A 17,052-nucleotide genomic window follows, 5' to 3' on the forward strand; every position below is an offset into this window, starting at 1 on the left:
TTTCCACTCATTATTTTTGTCTGCATTAGTCGATGCGAAAACTCTATCGGCTGATGCACAACGTAGCAATAACGATATATCACAGTCAAGGCAGCCAATCCTGTAAACAGATGCAGAGAAAGAACAATGTACCCGAGACGAAAGCCGAAGGACAGCCAACCCTCACTGTGTTGGTGACATCACTAACCGGTTGCGCCACCGGGCAGCCAGTAACAAGACGACGGAGGAGCAATAATACAGAAACATACGGGCACTCACAAAAAAAAATAGAGACAAAAGGCAATGAGACAGAAACAATACGACAAAAAACAGGAGCAATAAAATAAGAGAAGCAATAAGACAGGCGCAGTCAGACAGAAGACAGGAGAGGAGAAATAAGACAGAAACAAAGAGACAGGAGACAGGTGTAATGAGACAGGAAAAATGAGAGACAGGTGTAATGAGACTTAACCAATGAAACAGAGACAGGAGAACGGGTGAAGATAACAGACGAACAGAGAAGCCAAGGGGACGAAAATTGTGCTGCATTATGGAGATTATATAACAAGATCGCACGTGGAGATTAGATAAAGAGCTGACATACGGAAATTATGTATACAGAAATCTGGTTTAGATGTTGGAGATTGAGCACACATATCGAAATTATATGACAAATGAGGAACAGGTGGGATGTAAGACCTGTAAGTCACGAGTAATGTGGTCATTAGACGAGTGCTACATTCAAGCAGAACTTGCCAGAAACTAACGGGAGTGTTTTTCTGTAATATTCACTTTGTCACAATTTTAAATATTTGTGCGAAGAGTAAATAATTGTGGTGTTGTATCACATGTTGGAAAATTATATCTTTCTCATTTAAACGAGATCATTAGAAAAGCAGGGTTGTTAAAGGTGACAGTTTCAGACAACCTCCAAGAAAGTAATTCGGACAAAAGTGACGAAGAAAGGATCCTAGGATACTCAGTGTTATACGTGTAGGGATCCTTTACTGTAGTGAAGGGATCCTTAATGCTACGTGTAAAGATAACCAACCTTGTATATGAATGATCCTTAGTGCTGTAGTGTTAGGATCTTCAGATGTGTGTGAAGGATCCTTTAGTGGTGTGGTGTACGGATCTTCAGTGAAAGAAAAAGACACTACCTGTTCTTTATCCTCGGCATGCTCCTCCTTTTACTATTCCTTCTGCTGCCTCATTTTTTATTTAGAATTTTTGGGGTTTTTTTCGCAGCAAGCTTTCCAAGACTCCATTTTCTCTGCTTTATAACGATTTATATCGCCGATCCAATGAAACCTGCCTTCTTTATTTTTTAACATTCGCTGTCTTCCTTCCGGTTGCAGATCTTCTGATTCTTCTGTTTCGACCACGTTAGCACTGGATCGATCGGCCAAAGGAGGCGAAAATTAATTAGAAGAGAAATTTAAAAAAAAGAAGAAAAGCTCCACTTGACAACATTGCTTCACCCACTGTAGAAGGCTGCTTCGCTCACTCTCCCTCTCTCTCTCTCCTAAGCACTGGACTAGCGCCGACATTGTAAGATTGGAGGGGCTGCAAGAACCTTATCCACTGGGATATCTCCTCAGGCACGGTCAGGCCTAAGTCCGCCCAGGACATGGAGTCGAGCCACTTGCCCTCCGGAGGGCTCGGTTCAAGAACAGTACCGGGGCTGCATTCCAGCCTTTGCTCGTTTGTCCTGCTCTCGCTGGATTTCGCTCTCAATCTCCCAGAGCTTAAGATACGGTTTTTATCTTGTCTTTGATTGATGAAAGTTTTATTGCAGTCACGGGGAATGAAGAAGATGAGATCAAAAGATCAGATTTGATGTTAAGGAAATAAGAAACCTGTCAGAATGGCTAACCAACGCAGGACTCGAACGCAAAGCAAACACACGAACACGCACACGTGCACGAGCGGGAAGCATTTACTAAAGCAAGACACGTGCAGGCACATACATTCAAACACTTTCTTTCTCTCACACACATACTTTCTCTCCATTCTTAGATCGAACTATACTTGTGTGTACTGTCATGTGACTCTCTTGGTTGGAGATGTTGATTGGTCTCCGTCCAATTATCTTGCTGAGTAATGATTAGTAGATTACAGAGTGACCTCTCTACCTACCTTCCTTGCTCAGTGAGCCACCTGGTGTCAAAGAAGAGTCCGTATATTTCTTTCTTAACACGTGGCTCAGTCCTTCACGTGTGTCTCGCTGTCCGTCTCGTGTTTTTAAAAGTCACACACACACACAGGACCAAAGAGGATACAGATCGCCAACATGGTCACACGCGCACACACACACACACAGGGACACAGAGGACACAGATCGTCAACATGGTCACACGCGCACACACACACACAGGGACAGAGAGGATACAGATCGCCAGCATGGTCACACACACACAGAGGGACAGAGAGGACACAGAGGCCAACATGGACGCGGGCGGTCAGGTGGAAGAAGAGCCGCTGACGGTGATGGTGATGCATGCAGATAGAGGCTCACTCCTTGGCCTGCTGGGCGGCCGCCTCGTTTTCGACTTCACTTGTGGGCGCCATCGCCTACAGAGACGGGAGGGGGAGAGTGGGGAGGTGGGAGGGTGGGGAAGAGACCTTCGTGACGTCATAAGAACGCGATAGCTCAGTGGAGCTTATGATGGTAGAGGAAAAATAGTTCCCAATGAAGTATCACGGAGCGTTTTTACTGGGTCTATAAACAAATCGTGAAAGAGTTATAGTGGCGAAATATGTCAATTAGGTTTCTGACCCATAACCTTAAAGTCTGCCTTCTTTGGTAACAGAATCCCTGACTCAAGTGTTTTGTTACATAGTGGGCCATAGGTTCAAGCTATGTAACACATAGTGGTTCATCGGTTTTCTTGTTCTAAGCTTAGTGGAATTGTCCGTGTGATTGCTGGATGCATGTTCATCATGTCATGTTGGTTCAAGCAAAGAATTTTGTGATGATGCGAATAACGCGCTGAAAGCAGTACCGTGGATAAAACTGGAATTATTTATATTTTCTGTTTATGTGTTAAATGTTATTACTTATTTATGTCTTGTATGTTATAATTTTGTTGTGTTATAATATGTTAATGTCTTTTAACGAAAAGAAATGTAGCAATAAACGGGGCTGAGATCTGCAGGCGGTGGAAACATATTAATCAAAAGAAGATGGACAAGAAGAAGAAGAGGAAGAGAAAAAAGCAGTAGAAGAATGTAAGGAAGAGAGAGAAATGACAGCAGCAGCAGCGCACTGTGTAACCGGCACGAAAATTTCCAGTGGACACCACAAAAGATAATGGAAACCTGGTCCCGAGACAGTAATCTATCATCTCTGTATTTGATTTTCTCTCTCTTGTCACCAACCGATAAATGACAGCTGTGATTCCCACCCTAATGTATAGATATTGATTTTGCATATTGCACATCCATCTAGCTTTCAGGACACGTCCAATTTCACACCTCCTATCGGAATAGGAAACATTACAAATGTAGCCCAGCACTTTTCAGCTTAGTGGATGCTTTCATCCTGTGATGTTTCTTGGGCAAACTCCCCATGGTACCGTGCTGCCGCCTGCTGGCAGTGCTAGCTGAGCATAACTCAGTCTTTCTCTCTCACACACACACACACACACAAACACACACTCTCTCTCTCTCACACACACACACACACACAAACACACACACTCTCTCTCTCTCACACACACAAACTCACACACAAACACACTCACGGATGATTTTGAGGCATAAGAGCTCAGACACAAGCCAACACTCAAGCTTGCATCGACTCACACAAACGCAGGCACACACACACAAACACACGTGCGGACACACACTCACATAGCACAAAAGAATGCAGTAAGGTCTAAAGTTTTTTTTAGGTCGTCTGTCCAAGTGTCCATGTTCATTAGTGCAAACACGTGCACTTGACTGCTAAAAGAGACTTTTCCGTTAATGTGGTAATGTGGTAAAGTGGCGATGACCAGACAAAAAAAAAAAATCCATTATGAACGTAAAAATGTGGACTTGAATATAAAAATCAAGAAAAAGATTTAATTTTCATAATGATAGCTAAATCTAAAAAGCTGCTAATTTGCATTCACAACAGACTAGTATCTTTTTGTAAACGAGATAAGTGTTTACCGGAAGTTGCTTTAGTTTTGAGTGGACGAGCCAAGGAAACACCCGGAGTTTGAAGACGTGTTTGATTGTTTGTCTTACAATGTACAACGCTAGCAAGCCTGAGACAAACCATCACAAACACTAGTGAAAATGTAAACTACATACTCCGAATGAATATTTCAGTAGACCAAGACATAGGTACGAGATAGCATCATCGCCATGTGGAGAACTAGCAGAGGGCGGAACAGTCACAAAGCTTCGAGTGGAGAGAGAGAGAGGAAAATACACAGACATGTCAAGGGAAAGAGCGAAGAACGGAGGAACAGAAAAAAATACAGTGGAGAAAAAAAAACTTGACCTGAGAAAGACACTAGTTAATGTAAAATGATCATCGGAACATAAAGGACAGACGTTGAAAGTTTGCGGTGCAAAATATATGACATTAATATTTATAACATACATTTAGAATATACTCAAATATATATAGAATACTTTAAGTGTGATATGGAAGTTGATGTATCGGTGAATTAGCGTTTGTGTCACAAGTAAAGTCAGAGGAAAAAAACCTTTGAGGGAAAGAAGAAAGGGAGAGAAGGAAGGAAATTGTGGACTGCGTTGCTCCCCCTTGCTGTCCTGAGCCGGAAGACAGTGACGAACTTGCGCAAAACGTCTGTTCCTTGTCCGGCGCAGGGAATTTCCAACTGTCCCTGCGTCAACCGTGATATCCCTTTAGGCCACAATTGGATTAGTGAGCAAAATCGTGTTGCTGGAGTCTATTTTTTCGGAAAATTGTATTGCCGGGTCGATGAAAGTCTACTTTGACAAGTCCGTGGGCCCTTTGGCGGCGCTACTGGGCGCCTGGTAACTCCAACAATCTATCATTTCCGGTCAGGTCCTCGAGCACTTTGACAGACGTGGCTTTTCCCCTGCAATCCTTCATTCACTTCCAGAAATGCACGGACACTGCCAGTATTGCACAGACACTGACAGTCACTCATAGACACGAAGTACTGCCAGCATCTACATGCACACCCAGCAAAAAGTTCAGAAAAAAAGCATTTGCTTGTAAAGGGGCTCGCTCCTCTATTCACGAGGCAAAGATAAGTCGTCCTATACTGTCCTGAGCACGACCCCTGTCCACCCTTCCCCTACCTTTTCTTGGAGTCCACCAAACTGTTGCCTTTCAGAGTGTCTGCACTGGCCAGAGTCTGCCATGGGTGGAAAGAGAACATTTTAGTTGAGAGGACGAGAGGTCTAACTGTGTGTTCTATTCGTTGTCACCGTGGACAGGTCATAGGGTGCATCACATAGTCTTTTTTAAACTCTTCCACAGATCATTACGGAGAGGACAGAGAGACAAAAGAATGTGAGAAATAAAAGAAACTAGAGAGGGTTTAACAACATCCCCAGACGAGCTGAAAAAAGATGACGACAGCCAAAGAAGAATGAGAAAAAGATAACCCAAGAAGTGTACATGCCTCAAGTCAGTCTCTTTCTGTCGTTATCCATCCCGTTCTACTTCTAACCCTCGTTCTCTTCTTTTCTTTTTCTCCCTCGTTATCTCCATATCTTCTTAGTTGTCTCCCTTCTATTCGCGCTTTGATTCACAAGGATCCCGGTGTCCACGAGACTGCACTGTATGGTGACATTAGGCCACGGTAGCTCTTTCCCAAGAACAAGTAATCAATCGACCCGATTTAACCTTTAGCCCTTCATCTGCCTGGGCAGAAGAAAAGAAAGATGAAAAAACTGCTTCTGGTGGGAGAAAAAAGGTTGACATGCAACTGTCATTAAAATGCTGGCGCACTGGACGAAGGGACACGATTGTTCACTCTGTACTTGTCCGGGCTGTGAGCGATCAGAAAGTATTCACAACTATATCTCATTGGGAGCATTCTGTTTGTTTGCTCGCTTTATTATTTAATCTTGCATCTATAACCAAACCAAGCTGTGTGATGAAGATCAGGTCAGAAATACTTTAATTAACTGCATGAACTCCAAAGCTGCATCGCCAGGAAGAAACCTGATATGTTGTTTGCTATAGTAGAAGCATCCCTGTGTTTGTACACAGATTAGCTGCAGGCTACGATGTTTCTAGCCTCTTCCAGAACGATTTAACGAACTCAGATTTATTTCTCTGCCAAGGTTTTCTAAAAAGGAAACCAACAAAACTATAATAAAATACGGGGTCCCGAAATCTTCTCCTGACCCGAACAAAAGAGGCTCGAGAAAAACTCTGAGAGGTCAGGTCAAATTACTCGAGCGGCATTTCTCAACATTAATAGAAGAAATGAAGATAGAAAAGAGATGGAGAAAAGTGTGAAAGAAAACGATTTGTGTAGTAATAAGCAGAAACACGTTACATATGGCTACAACAAATTGTCCACGTGTACACACAAGCCGAACGAACCTGACTGTTGGTCAAAACCGTGACGAGAGCACGTGCGCACGAGAAGCCAAGTCACTGCCTAGTGTATTGTAGAATACAGTGAATTGCAAAATGCGAAAACAGAAAAAAACCCAGACAAAATGGGTAAATGGAACACACAGTGAAAGAGTAGGGTGAAGTATAAACGGAAATTAAATTAACCACAAAATGGGGGAGAGATTTCTAGAAATAATTTCGCGAGGGAAACACACCGATGAACACAATGTCAACACCGGTCTTCTGGAACACGAGGGAAATGTTGCGGGAACAAAGACCTGGGGGCAGACTGTCACTCTCCAAGTGGACGCTCACAATTGTTCAGCTGAAAATGGGACATGGGACATGTCCACCCTACACTCAGAATGCAGGGGAGGGGAAATAGGAGAGAAGCAGACGAGAGTCCAAATGAAATTTCCAAGTGACAACTTTCCATTACCTCCTAGCTTTTGAAGCAAACACTCTGCCAGAGCCGAGCTTGCACCAAAAAGGTTGGGGTGGGGGCTGAGAGAAAGCTTAAAGAGGGGAAGACAACGACGAAATCGATGGATGGTCTTGTCTCCTCCTTGTTTTTGCACTCCGTCCTCTTCCAAGCCGCATCTTGGGCACAGGCATCTGTGTTTTATATCAGCGGCTTTGTGTGGTCATTGTGTTTAGTGCTCAATTCATTGCCCATGTACCCGCCATCTACCCGCTGCTTATTGCTCGTGCAGTCCTCCTTGTTCAGTTTTCGGTATGACCACGTTTCACGATTTTAAAATTATCTGGGAATACATCTGATCTCTGAAACTCTCCTGTCAAATGATAAGGTGTCACGTGTTCAGAAAAACAACAACAAAACAAAACGCTCCACTCCATTTTCCACAGGTACGGTAGCTTGTACGAAATTTGATTAACAAAATCTAATTTTTTTTTAGACTTTGGTAGCTAAACGGGTGCAGTTCGCTTTAAAAGAATGCAATTATTACTCTTAAGATTATAGTTATGTATAAACTTTTGAGGAAGCTTCAATAAGCGTGGAACAGTTAGGGCATATTGAACACTTGTCAAAACAGAAAAAACTCAACACACATATTGTATACATATTATTCACTACAATGGGATTTTAAGTGTAAGCTGGAGTTTCATTTTCAGTCCGGCATCTCCCGTGCTGTGTGGCACTGACTACTGGCCGACAATAGGATAAAGGAGTTTTGCGGTGGGTTTGACAGGAGCAATACCACACCAGTGACATCCACAGCTCCTGCATCCTCACTACCAGTTCCCTTTGTTATAAATGAGAACGAGGTGCACAATTTCTTCCGGCAACAAAACTGTAGGAAGCAGGGGGCCTGACACTGGCATTGCGCTGTCTTTCTCTCTTCTGTCTTCATTGACATCTTCACTTCATCCTCCAGCACCTTGAATTTCCTCGCTTCTATGCAATCCTTATCTTTGTAGACTACAACTCGGCTTTCAACACCATCATTTCGCAAAAAACTGTTTGATAAAGTTTTAAAGTTTGGTCATTCCCAGTCAGTGTGCTTTTTGGATCCTTGACTTCTTCTTACACCGATCCAAGAGAGTAAGACTAAGCGTCTTCAACATCCTGATGCTCAGTACAGGCACACCACAAGTTTGTGTCTCCAGTCAATTACTGTTTTGCCATTTCACCAACGACTGTCTTAGCTCACTGGTCAATTCGTCTGATAAAGTTTACCCATGACACCACGGGGGCAGGTCTCATAGCGAACAACGATGAGTATGTGTACCGCCAGGATGTGGATCACTTAGTGACTTGGTGCAGTGAAAATGTTCTACAATGTTTCTAAAACCAAGGAGATGATGGTTGACTGCATTTTAAAAAAAAAAGAGGTTCTGTTGAGCCTCTACCAATGGTAAGGACAGTTAGAAAATTGACCATCTCGAGTTTCTGGGATCCACCATCTCAAATGATATCAGCTGGAAAAAAGCAATGTGGTGTTGAACATTAAGGACCAACAACTTTTTAACTTTCTACTGAAGCTGAAAAACACCTACCCGAGAAGGGACATCCTAATCTGGTTTTACCGGGCGGTGACCGAGAGTGTACTGACATCCTCAATCACTGTCTGGTATGTCAATACTTACCAAAACCAGAAAGTCCCTCTCGACCGGGTGGTGTGTGCAGTTATCAGAACTGTCGGCTGTGACCCACCCCGGGTAGACACAATCTACGTCCACCACAGTCCGTGCCGACCGTGCAAGACTTTGGCTGATGCAACCCAATGACCTGTCTTGTCTCACGCCCTTTGGGGTCAGATATAGGCACCTCCGGGTCAGAACTTCCTGGCTGAGATAGTTTGTTTTTTTTTGGCTGAAGCAGTAGCCTCCCTTAACTCCGCCGTGGCTCGTGTCAGGACTAATAATCGTTGATTATGTCTCTCGTAGTCTGAGGGTCATGTATAGTGCAACTGTGCGAGCGAGCGTCTGAATGTGTCTGTTCGCATATGTGTTGGGTTCTATGGTCACTCTGAAATGCGTAGGTAGTGTATAGTGTGTGTGTGAAAACAATGGAGTGTGTGTGTGTGAGCAATAATATTTTGGGTAAGCAAGTAAATGTGAGTAGACGCGTCTGCTAGTGTGGCTGTGTGATCGTACTTGTCAAGCAGCAGCCATCATTAAGTCAAATTTCTAGTGTAATGTCAGTTGATAGTTAAAAGTATGCTTTTTAATTATTAAAAGCGAAGATATACCAATGATTGTAGGTGTTGTAGAGATATTTGACGCGAATAATCGTTGCGGACATACAGGACGAACAGACGTACAAACGCACTCACGCTCTCACTAACAGACTTTTCTTGCCTACTCATGAATTTATCGACGCGCTCGAGTCTAATCAAACTATCCGAGTGACCTGTGACCGGAAACCTTGCCCTACCCCCGGCCAACACAGAAGCCGGTCTGTTGTAATAAATAAAAACAACGGTATTAAGACAACAATGAGCGTGACACATAATGCCAGCAATGATAAAACAGATGAACTAACGACCACTGCAACGTTACCATAATAACGATAAATAATGTTAAATAATAATTATAATAATACATCCAAGGTGGAGGGTGGAAGCAATTGTTAAGGCTCAGCAAACGGGTGTTTGTCTGTGAGAAAATGTGCTATTCGACGACAAAGAATAAAATCAAAGAACACCATTGAGTGCTTGAGGATGCAGTGAACAGAGAAAAGTTCTGGAGTCAAACCTAAGCTGTTCCATTCTGCAACCTAAGTGAAAACGTACAATAGCGGCAACAGAACAACAACAGGAGCAAAGTTCAACCCAGAAAAGTTAAAAAAAAAAAAAAAAAGGTTTCAGTGAGTGCAGAAAAAGCGAGGGAAACTACACGCTTGAAGCAAAGGGGACAACAAGGATGCCGATGCCCGTAAAAATTCGGGTAGCACAGAGGGTGGCGGCCTCTATTTCACAGCCACTCGACCAAGATATTTGATTAGGTTGGCGTTAGCATAACTTGGGCCTCGTGTGTTGATTGAATTTGGACGCCTGACCTGTGCCCCGCAGTAATTGTGGGGGTAGGGTGGGGCTGTGTTTGCAATACGCATGCGCTAACTCATGCTAACTTGCTCCTCCACGATAAACTCTAACCTACATTGTCCGTCTCTCTCTTACACACACACACACTCACTCTCTCTCTCTCACTCACACACACACACTCACACACACTCACACACACAAAATGCACCATTGATCTTTCTTTGTTAGAGAAGACAAAATGACCCTTTCGGAAGACCGAGTCCCTGAGGAGGGGAGGTTACTGCTTTTTAATTCAGTTATTTTCTCATTCATTTTCTGCTCACTGGGCTGAATCCAGGCTGCCAAGGGACAATCGAGCCGCAGATTAATATTTATATTTTTCGCTTGATCTCCTCAAATAGTTTCTTGCAAAGTGAAAGCAAGCTCGGGATCGATGGAGTCTTTAAGACTAAAGTTTGCGGAGATTGGACACGCTTCATTGGTGCCAAACTGAGCATTGTGTGCCGGCTGAGCATGGCGCTCTTGAAGGGTCCAGGACAAGCACAGCTTCACCATACACTGGCAACAACACCAGCATCGCACAAAAAAAAATAAATAAAAAAAAAAATAAAATAACAATGAAAGCAAAGACCACCATAACCAAATCAACAATCCTTTTGCGAAAACAATGGCAGCTGTTAACAAGAAACTGAGTGCGTGCTTGCTGGCCGTGCTAGATGGGAGGCCCTTTCTATTTTTACTCTTCCTCATACATTCGCTTGAGTCCACCTCTCGTCCTCTCTGTTCAAAATTTCCCATTTGATGTTATACAACCGGCTGATAAGAACAGCGAAGACAAATAAGCTGATAAGATAAAATATCAAACCTTTTCAGCGGGTCCACCACACAACACGAATTTATCACTGCAGCGCCATCTTCACCTTTATCACTACATTTTTTCGTCGCTGTCGTCATTAACATCATTCATATTCTTTACATACTTTTTGCTTTGTTGGGGAGGTGGATTATAACACCTTTTACATGACACAAATTCTTTGATTCTACATATTCTATCTAACGTCCATTTTTTCCCAAGAACTCAACAAGCGTTTCGTGTGAGATCGACTGCATTTTTTTCCCACTACACTTTTTTTTTTTGTTTTTTGTACTAACATTAGCTCTTGTCATTGCTTTGTTACATAAAATTGATCCTTTTATGTCATCAAGTAACATTACATTAACCCTCTGTTAAGCGTATAGACGCTACCCTGGCACCCGACACCAGATGGCTGGATGATATCTTCTACCCGCCAATGGCGGAGCCGGAAGGTTGGCGACAAGTGTCAACAGAATGTGAGTGTGGAAAAGCGGGGATGTGATGTAGTGGTGACATGTGTGATATAGTGGTGACATGTCTGGTGCAATGGTAAAAAGTTTTACATTAAGCTAACATAGGTAATGTAATGTTGGTGTTTGTGATGAAAAGTCAGATGAGGAGAACTGATGTTACGAGTCGGCACATGCAACAGTAATCAGCAGGATACATTGGATAAGTTCGTCTGTGTATATAGGGGTATGGTGCAAAGGGATACTCGCATTTCTGCCATCGTAAGAAATAATAATGAGCAGTATCGGGTTTGAGAATGTACAGACCATGAGTCTATATACACATATAGATAACCAGTATTTATGGACTTGCTTATCGTCATCATCGACAACTTTACTTCTTTCATATCGAAGGAAAAATATCTCTACACTTGTCTATGTCTGTCCCGAAGGCTCGGCAGGCTGGCGATGAGAGGATTTCATTTCCATGTGTTCTCGGTAGCTGCTTCTGTCCTCGCCGCCGACAGGATGCTGCAGGATGGCGGTTTCTCCTGGCGGACCACAGCTAACGAGCTGTGAGTGGAGTTGAGGGCGGTGTGATCACGTCAGCAGTGGCGAGGGCGATATATGACGTTATTTCCTGTCGGCCTCTGTAAACAGTCTCTCATTCTTGACTAAGTCGAGTATTATCTGACTGACAATATATCTCGGATCTGACCACTGTATCAGCCTTGTGTCCTTCCATCTCTCTCTTTCTCTAAGCGACCTGGACATCGAAGTGTTTAAGTGGTTTACCTGTTCTGCAAGTCAAAATCAGCTAAACAGAATTACATATTTGACAAAAGTATGTTCCGTTAAGATAATCCTTCAGCCAATCAAAACATGTTTTGGAACTGTCCCATATAACCCCTTTCAGTGGAGATGTATAAAAGTGACAATTCCTAAAGAAAAAGTTGTGTTCTGAAAATAAATGTGAATGTTGAAGCTCATATGACTAACAAAACCTAAGTGAACAAAAGGAAAGAAACAGGACAGACTGCATTTGTTTATTTGTCCATTTGTCCCCTGCCTGTCTTTTCCCAATTTCTCTCTTCCTTCCTTCTCCTTCACCCTACCCTTTTGCTGCTCACATTTTGATAACACATTAATGGCTAAGTTCTACGAGAGCTGCTTTAGAGAGATCAACAAGCAGTTTACTGCTTACGATTCAGTAAATATTAATAGATTTTCCCATCAATAAACGGCTATGCATCGCAAGATGCAGAGACAGATTTTGTTCAATAGTAACGGTCACAATCCGCCAGGCTCGGCACCGTCTGGAGATAAGTGCGGTGATCCCCGAGGTGGACTGCAGTAAAACCCTCGGCCCCCGGGTGCGGAGCTGCTCTAGTAATGTACTTGAGCGCCTGGAGTAGTGAGATAACCTCAGAGGTTAAAATGTTGAGAGAGAGGGAGGGAGGAATGGAGAGGAGGAAATTGATCTGCTCGGGCGTTTTTTGAGAGTGGAGGAAGCTTCTCGAAAGGAAACGGAATCTTTATTCGAGAGAAAATGATTGGTTGTAAAAAAATCGAGCTGGTGCTAACGCTTGTAGTTTTAACAATTACTGCGCGTGCTTGTAAATATGGATCTCAACAATTGCAGTGCTCTACAGGAATTGCCCGCCTCACTTCACGCATTCTCTCTCCTACTCTCCCTTCTCTTTCTTTCTCTCGCTTCCCATCTCTCTTTCTCCCCTCTCATCTCTGTCCTTCCCTTTCTCTTTTTCTCGGCCGTTCTTTAATGTCCGTTACCAAAACAGTGAGGATTGGCTGTCCTGAGTTCAGATCTCGTCTTGGGCACGCTGCTTTTTCTCTGCATGTAGTATCTATTTACAGGCTGGATGTGTCTCCGTGATACAACCTTAGATGCTGGCTCGGCGATAAACATTAATTTCCCCCTCCCCTCGTTTGCTAAAGTCAACAACTTCTGGTGTAACAAAATCTCGAGCCATGAACAAAGCTTATGCCTTCTCGAGAAATCGAGTCAGGTGTCATGGGATTGTAAGTCTCAATAAACGAAAACAATTTGTATCTCTCCAAACTGACCAAATAGGTAGTAACAGGTAAATGAAGCTCTCCACACAGACGTAGACACATTACCAGTGAGGTAATAGAGAGAGGAAGAGGAGCAGGTTTACAAGATGAAAACGCATTATCAACATCTGAGAAATAGAAACGGATTCGTTAAACAATTTTATAAAAAGAAACAAGGCATTAAGCTAGCGGAAACAGAGCCACCGGAAGACTTTTATGACGATTGAACAAAGAAAGAAGATCCTGATCATTGCAAGTCATTGCCATCTTTCACCTCGTTCTCTGCCAGAAAAGAGGAAATGGGGAAGAGCTCGAATTTATATTCGACTAAAACTCCAGGTATCCATGTATCCATTTCCAGAATACATCAACAGCGACTTCAATAGATTAAAGCATCAACTGCTGCAGTCCTGGAAATTCTCAAGTAATGAAGGGGAAACCTGAGGACACGCAAGAGCGTGCGATGAAATACGTGAAGGCAATAAAAGGCACAGAGAAATTAAAAATTAAATTTAGTACTTCACACTATACAAGCAATAGAATGATAGCGCTCATAAAAGTAGAATACTGAATAGACAAGACAGGAAATATAAAAAGTTTGGGGATGGGGACAAGGAGAGATAGAAATGCCGTGTGTCTGTGTGTACGTGTATATGTGTGTGTGAAAAAAATAGAGGGAGAGAGAAAGCGAGAAAGAGATTTTGTGTGCGTATGTGTGAGGAGACTGGAATCAGCGATCTGGAGACAAAAAGGAAACACAGTGGACTAAGAAGAAAGACAGAAGAGTAAAGAAACAAATCATGTATACATGTAAAGCTATGTATTTTATAAACTCAGGTGTGCAACACGAAACAAACTATTTTCAGCACTCTAAAAACTAAAAACTGTAAATGTAAAGCATCAAGCTGTCACGAAAGCAAAAATACTGGAGTGAGTCACCTTTATTACAAAAAGTATTTAAAGTTAAAAAATTTCTCTTTGCATTCTTACCATAACTGACTTTCAGTTCCGGTTTCACTGGATATCCTTGGCTGGAACCTTCTTCAATTCTTCAAGTCTGTAAGTGAAAAACAAACACTTGGCCAAGTCTGAGGATGTCCCTTTTCTTTCTATTTCTGAATGAAGAGCCCGCCGCTATTTAGAATGTGCCTTGCCGGTGCTAATGCTCGCCGCAGTCTGCACTTTTATTGGTGTTCTTTCCAATCAACGTTCAGCGGCTTTGCCATCGATCCTCCCGCCAGCCTCCTACACACAGAGCGAGATTTCTTTTCTTTTGTACGAACGAAAACCTCTCCAACAAACCGACTGCAGTCAGCAGCACTCTGTAACTCGGAGTTTGCTCAAGGGACGCCCTCTAGCGGTTTAATCTCGAGACGCACATGCCCAACAATAGGTTAATGCGATGAAGGTCTGTGTACTGGAGACACACCCGTCAGTTAGCGTCCACCCTAGGAAAATCTACTTCTGTTGACTTTTCTTCTTCGCTTGGTGGAGGTGTTCTCCTTGTCTTGGCGGTGTTGATTGATGGCGGTGATAACAGATGAAGGAAGGAATAGTGTCCACTTCACCGTCTCGACTTTTTCATTTTTATAATTAAGAGTTTTTCACCACACAGTACTGTTCTCTCAGTAAAATTTGAATAAGTTGTTTACTGTGATGGTTTTCTCCAATGGTTACTTCACAATGTTTCCATCTCAAGAATACTCTGGGAACAGATGTGTCCTCTCTGTGAGAATCGTTGGTCATTATCTATGCCGAGTGCAGAGATGTAGGGACGAGGGAGAATGTGACAGCTTCAAGTCTCACAGCTTAGTCCTCGCCTCCTTTAACTCAAAAAAGAGAGATCCGGTTTCCACTTACCAGCATCGAAATTGGGGAAGTGACACCACCTCCAAGAGCCGAGGTAGACTTCTACATTGTCTTCCGAACAGACGCTGTGCCATCAGTCGCACATGCCTCCCTCAACTTAGAACTGTCTCCATCCCCGGCTGAGGGCTCCTCTCATCCAAAAGGCAGGGAAAAGACGGGGAGATGGGGACTATAACCCAGCGTTTGACCATCGGGCTTCACTCTTTATGTTCTCTCCTTCACTAGTCCTGATCTCAGCCAACGCAGCGAAAACCTGAAGAAGCGTCTGGTGCACCCTGGACTACAAGATGAGAGACAGTGGGCGACAGGGGCGAGGAGTCGGGAGAAAGAAGATGGGATGGGAGGGGGGTCAACAATCTGTGAGGATCAATGGCAGAGTTCTCCGCCGCCTATCACAATGGACATCACGATTTCACAGCCGCCTTTTAGGCCCCCCTCCTTTTCCCTTTTTCATTTTTTTTTTCTTTCTCTCAGCCTCCGTCAGCCCTACCCAACCCAACACACCCACCACCCACTCTCCAGTGGGCTCAGCTGTCGTGACAAGAGCCGTGTCCCAGTCTGGAGAGATCTGCTTGTGCGACAGTATCGGTGAGAGATCATCTTTGTCTGGAAAACGAGGCTCATAAAGGTTTCTAACGATTTCCTAGAACTTGCTCTGAGCTGCATCTTGACTCACATCACCCGACGAGGGACAGTGACACCAAACATCTACACGACAGTGACCAGAGCTCAATGGGGGACAATAAAGGTTACATACAGAACACAATGGAGTCACAGTGAACATGACATGAAGAACTGGGTTCAGGACAGACTTGAAGAAAAGTGAACCCTTAAATGAATCGCTAACCGGTCATGTGACATGCGGTGAGCCACTCACTAGAACGTGTAAAGCGTTGTTTATTTATTGTTGTTACTAAAGACAATTTTTATCAAGACTAAAATCGTGATCATGATGACATTTGACATCTCTCAGACATCCGTGTGCTGTTTTATTTTTGTCCAAATGTGAAGAATGAATCACTGGGCGAAGCATGTGCCCGTGCGGCGAGCGCATGCAATAATTAAGAGATTAGGAAATTGTTTACTCACGAGCTAGAGGCTGATTGCTTTCCATTTAACCCCCATGTTGCTGTTGTTAACTGATTGAGGTGCCAGAAAGTACAACGTATCACAAAATAATTCTCGTGCAAGTCGTCTGGGTGGCCGGGAGGTGGCAGGGTGGCTGAAACCTCGCAGCCGATATCGCTTCTAACCAAGTTCCCGAACCAATTTTTCCAGAACTTTTCATTCCCTGCTTTCGATTACTGGCCACTTGAATTAAAATTTATTATTGAGCTCATTCTCCAGCGCGAGATAAATTAAAAAGCTGTTGGTGTTGATTCCTCCATGCTGGCACTGCCTCGCCAGTCTGGCTTTGCTTGCAATACAACCGACAGGTTCCACCGCCTGTACTGTCTGATGTTGCATGATACTGCTGTTTCTCATCTTCATTCCTACACAGGTCTTTCGGTTTGAAAGATATTATGTGTGCGTGCATACATGTATGTGTGTGTGTTATAGAAAAATTTGTGACTTGTTATTAATTGTACTTGCAACTTCTTTAAACAAATCCTCACGAGAATTATTTTTACAAAGAGTATTTCACACACGGCAGCGGGGTAAAATAGTTTTAGTACTTGTGAACTTCCCTGACTCGGTGCAAGATCAATGGGGGACCAGGGACACCCCAGGTGTAGTAACAGACGACAGCCTCGG

The 17,052-nt window shown here is 43.4% G+C and overlaps 1 protein-coding gene across 1 annotated transcript in view; it reads right to left on the minus strand.

Moving 5' to 3' along the window:
- The window catches only part of LOC112570442, a 140,860-nt gene extending 125,138 nt beyond the window's left edge, over nucleotides 1–15,722 (minus strand). Inside the window, exon 1 of the mRNA XM_025248859.1 lies at nucleotides 14,419–15,722. The gene's annotated coding sequence lies outside the window, so the exon portion shown is untranslated. The remainder of the gene's footprint in view (nucleotides 1–14,418) is intronic.
- Between the last annotated feature and the right edge of the window lie 1,330 nt (nucleotides 15,723–17,052).

Source organism: Pomacea canaliculata, linkage group LG8 (assembly GCF_003073045.1).
Source record: "Pomacea canaliculata isolate SZHN2017 linkage group LG8, ASM307304v1, whole genome shotgun sequence".
Taxonomy (NCBI): domain Eukaryota; kingdom Metazoa; phylum Mollusca; class Gastropoda; order Architaenioglossa; family Ampullariidae; genus Pomacea; species Pomacea canaliculata.